Below are 6910 nucleotides of genomic sequence, written 5' to 3'. Positions count from 1 at the left end.
ACCCCCAGCTTGAGGGGGAGTGTTGGAAGATGGGCCCAAGCCCACATGACCATGAAAAGCCTACATATCCAAGTGTGTTGGAAGATGGGCCCAAGCCTATAAGATCAAGGAAATCCCACATATCCAAGAGTGTTGGAAGATGGACTGAAGCCCATAAGATATGAACCCACCATGATCACATGAGCTAGTGGGACCCAATATGATCATGTGAGGTGGCATTATGAGTCTTACCCACGAAGAAGTCTTACAGAGCCACACTTATTATAGAAGGAGGTCTCACAAAAGAGTTTCAGTTTAAATGTGTTTTAGTCATGTTAGTCTGCTATTTATATTGGGTTATTTAATTATGCTAGGACTTATCTTTAAGCGTTAGAGTTTGGGTGTAATTGGGACAAAGGTAGTTTAATTGTAATTGGACTTTACTACCTTCCTCTATTATAAATAGAGGTTCATGTACTTTGATTACATTAAGTCAATGAAGTATTTCTCTTTTCCATAAATTCAACACTTGAGAAAATTTCACTATTTTAAAAAGCTCTAATAGCTGGAATTTCAATAGAGATTCCAACTCTCTTTGGCCACATGTAGTTCAATACAAAGTTTTTACAACGCCAATGTCCCCAAGAGATTGCTGTTAGATTCTAGCTCTAGCTAGACCTTTCTATCTAGATTCTGTAGGCTCTAGATGAACCTTTTACAAATTCAAGTAAAAGAAAGAAAAAAAATACACCTTTACTTGGTGATATGCTTCTCATTGAGAGATTCAAGCTTCATTTTCCTTTGTAGCACGATGTGAAATGATGAAGGAGATTTGACTAGGTGAATGCAAGGATTTGATGAAAGAGATGTGGGATTTTTCAAAGTGTGAGACTCTCTCACTTTCATAGAAATTTTGCATTGGTCCAAAAAAGTATATTACCATTGACAAGGGGATGATCGATCAATCAAAATTCCTTCTGGCTATACAATACAAGTATGATCAATCAGAGTATTCCCTATGATCGATCATGCTTTATGTCTCTTACTGGCAAGGTTTTTTCTGAATAATTAATCAGATGGGACAATCAATCGTTCAATGTGAACTTTTCTTGACTAGGCAGAAATGATCGAGGAATTCAAGTGGGAGGATCAATCATACTTTATAGCATGAAATGGCTATGTTCTGGATGATTGATCAATCGACTATGGTTGATTGATCATGCTTTATATTTCTGGCCTTCATAGTTTTGGATGATCGATCATGACTAGTGGTTAATCAATCATTCCAATGTGAGTTCAACAATGTTGATTTTTAAAGCATGAGAATATTTTTCTCTAAGTGCTCTAGCATGTTTCTAAATGATAATTATTGTTGAATTTAGGATCCCTTTTCCATAATTCTGAGCAAGAGAAAGAAGAAAGAAAAAGAAGAAAAGGGAAGAAGAGCTCTCGGGTAGAGAGAAGAAAAAATAAAAGAGCAAAGAGAGGTTGGGCCAAGAAAAGAGAAAAATTAACTCGAGAATGAGATGTGTAACTTGATGAATTCTGAATTAAAACTCCTCTATTTATAGTAGAGGAGGAGGTAGAGTCCTTATACAATTAGCCTTTCAATCCTAATTACATTCCAACTCTAACTCTCTAAGATAAGTCTATCCAAACCAATCTACTAGAAGACTAATATTAAACTAGGACTCTTTCTTGATTCACGTGAATATAAGGGAGAAGGCCAGTTCGTGGCCTTATCCTTGTGGGTCCCTCATGATCTTCCAGCTTATCTTGATAAGGTTGATAGCTCGTGAGATATTTGTGGGTCCCACTTGATCTTCAAGTCTTCTAACTCAATTCAGATTGTGCTTCTTAATTCCTTAACTCGTGTTTGCTTGGGTGAGGACTCTTCTTGGTTTCCCACGTCCTCATGGTGGGTCTCACCAGCTCGAGCACCATGGTGGGTCCCACATTCTAACAATTATGATACTTCTAAATATTTTTAAATGCAAATTATGACCTAAAGCTTGAATTTCACATATGTACTTGATGAAGGGAGTTTAAAATACTATCTTAAATAAGTTACTTAGTTTGGAAATTTGCCTATTAAACTTGAACTCTACTCTTCTTGTTATATTCTTCCTTGTGGGTGCTTCTTCAAGAGATGTCCTTCAATGGTGTTTGAGGTCTTGAGTTAGGCTTGATCATTTTGAAGCTTTTGACCTTGAGATGCATTTACTCTTGAAGGTGAAGTATCTAAAATACTTAGATTTTCAAGTTGTTAGATCAATTAAGTTTCGTTATCATAAAAAAGCAACATGGGAGTCAACCTATGGTCAGCACATGTCCCACTTACATAAATGAGAAAGAGAGGGGGAGAGGCTCATTAAAGAGCTGTCTTCTAACCCTAATCATATCTTCTCCAACTCATGTCCTTGCCTTGCTCTCATCTTCTATCCTTTTCTTCTCTTCTCCCTTTCTTCTTCTCCTTCCTTCCTTCTTCTTCTTCTTCTTGAATCCAATTACTTATAGATTAAATCCTAGAATCCAACATGGTATCAGAGCTCGAAGTCTAGGGTTTAATGTAAAGTTGATGAAGTTATGAAAGTCTAGTGGAAAGAAGACTCAATTCAGTCTATAAGCAACAAAAAGTTCGCCTAGTCTTAAAGAGAATCAAAGGCTGAAGTCAATTCAGCAAGATATTATGAGGGATTCAATTCATATTTTTAATAGTCACAAAGTTGTTTGTACTCAAGCGTAATTATCCCTTCAAAATTCGTTTTTTCCCTTCATGTTGAATGGCTGAAATCAGTTTTTTGTCATGTGCAGGAGTTCCTTTCATCTGTTGCTTTTTTTAACTTAAATTTTATGCAAAAAATTCCTTCTTTGGAATTCTAAAATTCCACTTGAAGCCCTCCTTAAGTTCTATTTTTTGTAGGATTGGCTGCTCAATTAAGTCATTAAAACCCTAAGTTAAGGTTTGAAGAATTGTTTTGGAAAGTAATCACGAGTTCTAGTTTATTTGGATTACTTTCTTACCAATACTTAATTCGGTCTCTTCTAATCACCATTATGTGTTGATTGATTAGAATTATGTTTTAAAATCTCAAAATAAAAAAAATACAAAAAGGGTATGGTCTATTGGCATGATTATTTCCTTACCGATTGCTGAATTTGATCACTTGATATTACATAGTTTTGCATTCCATAGCATCAAATACTTGTTAGTTTGATAAAGTCTTGTCCTCTTCCCTTCTAAGTTAAGCTAAAGGTGCTAGTTTTTTTTTTTCTGAAAAAAAGAGTTCTTTTGTAAGTCATCATGTCTGAATCATCAAATACTTCCTCTTCCTCTACATATGCTGATTTCAGCAAAGGTGATCCCTTGAGGATTCCTACAATCCCACTTAAAGGCTTGAGTAATTACTTGTCTTGGTTCCATTGTGTGAAACATTTTCTGGTTACTAGAGACCTTGTTGAGCACATAACTTAGCCATCTTTGAATGTGGATCAACCCTCTTACCATAAGTGGTCGAGGGAAAACACACTAGTTATTAATTGGTTGATTATAGAGACAACCAAAGAAATCTAGGACACAAGTTTTGAGTTATAATCTAGTCTTGACATTCTACAAAAGATTTATGACATTTTTCAGGAGATGTGCGGCACAAAATGCAAAGAGAATCTTCATGAGTATTTTGCTAGATTTAGAGGGCTGGTACAAGAATGGAAAGTTGCACACCCATATAAACTTGATATTGCCACACAAAGGGAAGATCTTGTTTCAGCAATATTTCTTGAAAATCTACCATCCTACTTGGATGTTGCCAAGTCACAGGTACTTAGCTTTGTGTTGAATTTAGGACCCCATGATTCAAATGTCGAGCAAAGTAAAAGAGGGAGATAAGAAGAGAAGAAGAGAAGAAGAGAAGGAACTCGTGTAAAGAAGGGAGAAATAGAGAAAAGGGAGAGAGCCTTTAAGCTAAGAGAGCTTGGACGAATTGAGAGAAGGGGAGAGAGACTTGATGCTCTACCCCAAGCCAAGGGCCTCTATTTATAGTTTTTGAGAAGATGTTGCAATGTCAATAATGCCCTTAGGTCTACAAGATTTATATGAGAAAAGAAATAAGTATAAGTAGACATGTTCTCCGTGACTAATTACACCCTTGGGCCATCTTTATGAGATGACACTCCACCCCCCCTCTCCCTCAATCTGGGGGTGAGAAAACATCATAAATGCCCAACTTGCAACAATTGGTGGATAAGATTTTGAGAGTGACTTTGTCAGGATGTCTACAACTCTTCCTTGTGAGGAGATATGTTTGAATGATAATATGTCGGCTTAGAAATTTTCTCATATAAAGTGGCAGTGCACCTCAATGTGTTTTTTTCTTTCATGGAAGAGCAGATTTGAAGTGATATGGATCGACTAGATCCATGGAAGCTCTTTCATGAAATCCTAGTTCAGTGAGAAGGGACCTGATCCATAGAAGCTCACTGATTGTGTCTGCCATGGCCTTGTATTTTGCTTCTCCACTGAACCTTGCAAGTACATTATGATTCTTGTTTCTCCTTGTAACCAAGTTTCCTCCAACCATTTTACAATACCCAGAGGTGGATTTCCTATCATCTGGGGATCCGGCCCAGTCTACATCCGAGAACCCTTCTATGTTAAAGTGACCTTGATATTTTTAGAGAAGACCACTTTTTGGAACCCCTTCCAAATATCACAATATTCTTTCCAATTCTTGCCAATGATTAAGTTGTGGTTTGTAGATGTATTGACTTACCATACTTACGACATTTGAGATATCTGGTCTTGTCACACATAGGTAAATAAGTTTCCCCACAAGTATTTTGATATTTTCGATATCCACATCCTCTAGGCCTGCAGATAATTTGGTAATTTGAATCCATGGGGGTATCTGCGGGTCTACACCCCATCATTCCTATCTCCTCAAGTAGATCAATGACTTATTTCCTCTGAGATAGTGTAATCCTAGGCTTGGACTATAATACTTCAATACCCACAAAGTATTTAAGTAGTTCAAGGTCTTTTGTCTTGAACTCTTCACATATCTTCTTTTTGGCCTCTTGAATTCCATCAGAATCATTATTGGTTAAGACAATATCATCAATATACACTGCCATAATTAATTTCCCTTTGGGGGTGTCTTTAATAAATACAGAGTGATCAACAAAACTTCGGTGAAATCCAACCGATATCAATGCTTGGCTAAGTTCATCAAACCAGACATGAGGTGACTATTTCAGACCATATAGAGATTTCCTCAATCGACATGCCGATTCCCTCTCAACCAAAAATCCAGTAGGTTGTTGAATATAAATTTCTTCCTTAATATCCCCATTTAGGAAAACATTTTTACAACAACCTAATAGACCGGCCAGGAGGAATTAGCAGTAAGGGATAACAATATATATACCGAGTTCAATTTTGCCACCGAAGAGAATGTTTCTTCATAATTGATCCCATAACATTGAGTATATCATTTGGCAATGAGGCATGCCATAAGGCAAGCAACTGATCCATCCAAATTATGTTTAACCGTATATACCTACTTACAAGCAACAAGTTTCTTGCCTGAGGTAGAGGAACTAGAGCCTTTGTCTAATTTTCATATAGTGCTTGCATTTCTTCTTCCATTGCTGCCTTCTATCCTGGATGCCTCAAAGCCTCCTGATAGGACTTTAGAAGAGATGGAGGAGATATATGCAAGAAAATGATAACATTAAGAATAAAATGATGGTGAGGCACAAAATTAGATATGAGGTGAGAAGTAGAGGGCCTAGTGCAAGTCTGGGGTTATTTCCTTAAGGCGATAGGCCGAGTATCATATTGCGGTCCAAATGGAACAGAAGTAGGTGGAGATGGAATTACCTTGGTGGGATCCGTAAACTTGTGGGTGTGGTATTGGCTAGTGGTTTAGGGGGTTGAAGATTTTCCGCCACATGGGGCACTACCGGTCGAAGAGAGGTTTGTACATATGAGAGACCTGGAGGAGCATTGTCAGAGTAGTATGAAGGGCCTTTAAAGAAGGTCACATCCCTAGACACAAGTAACCTTTGGAGAGTAGGATTATAACAAACATAACTCTTCTGGGTGTGAGAGTGTCCAAAGTAAATACACTTTATAGATTTTGGACCAAGTTTACTTCGCTGAGGTGAGGTAACATGAACAAAACGTGTACACCCGAAGATTCTCAGAGGAAGCAAAAATTGTTCATCATTAAGAAATAATAATGAGTATGGGGATTTATAACCAAGGACGTATGAGGATAGCTGATTAATGAGAAAGCACATAGTAAGTATGGATGTAGCCAGTAGAAGTATGATACTTTTTGTTAACTTGTGGAGCCTAATCAACGCCCTACATTGAGTTGGTACACAGATATATTGGCTGTTGTTTCATTAAGGGTAGTTTGGAGATTTCACACTTGTAATTTGGTTGCCCTATTTTTCTCTTTATATTTGGGGGTGCCGCTATTAGAGTTTTATAATTAATTCGAGGAGCATCTTGAGTTGCCGCCCAAGAGAGAGGTTAGAGAAAACATCTGTAAGTGTGTACAATTTCTCTTGTAAAATATTTCATCTTCATAGTGGATTACTGCAATGGCGGAAGACAAAACGTAGTTTCACCTTCAGGCGAACCTGTATAAATCTTGTTGCTTTTTTCGTGATTGATTTCCTTTCTCACGCGATGATTATTATTTCCCTCGCTAGTTTGGAATTAGGGTGTCTAATTCCTAACAAGGGGTATCATAGCTTTGGTTCGTGATTGAGGGCAATTGCTAGCAGAGAAGGATCGACACTAGGAATCAACAAGTTTGATTGTAAGGATTTTGCGTTCTGGAGGATGCAAATTGAAGATAACCTATATAGTAAAAAGCTTCACTCACCACTTCTGGAAATGAAACCAAAAGGTATGAGA

The sequence above is a fragment of the Aristolochia californica genome, unplaced genomic scaffold (genome assembly GCF_029961685.1).
Source record: "Aristolochia californica isolate CCGP_79_NKW_82.1479 unplaced genomic scaffold, dmAriCali1.0.hap1 SCAF_12, whole genome shotgun sequence".
Classification (NCBI taxonomy): domain Eukaryota; kingdom Viridiplantae; phylum Streptophyta; class Magnoliopsida; order Piperales; family Aristolochiaceae; genus Aristolochia; species Aristolochia californica.
Note: the sequence above shows the minus strand (reverse complement) of the source record.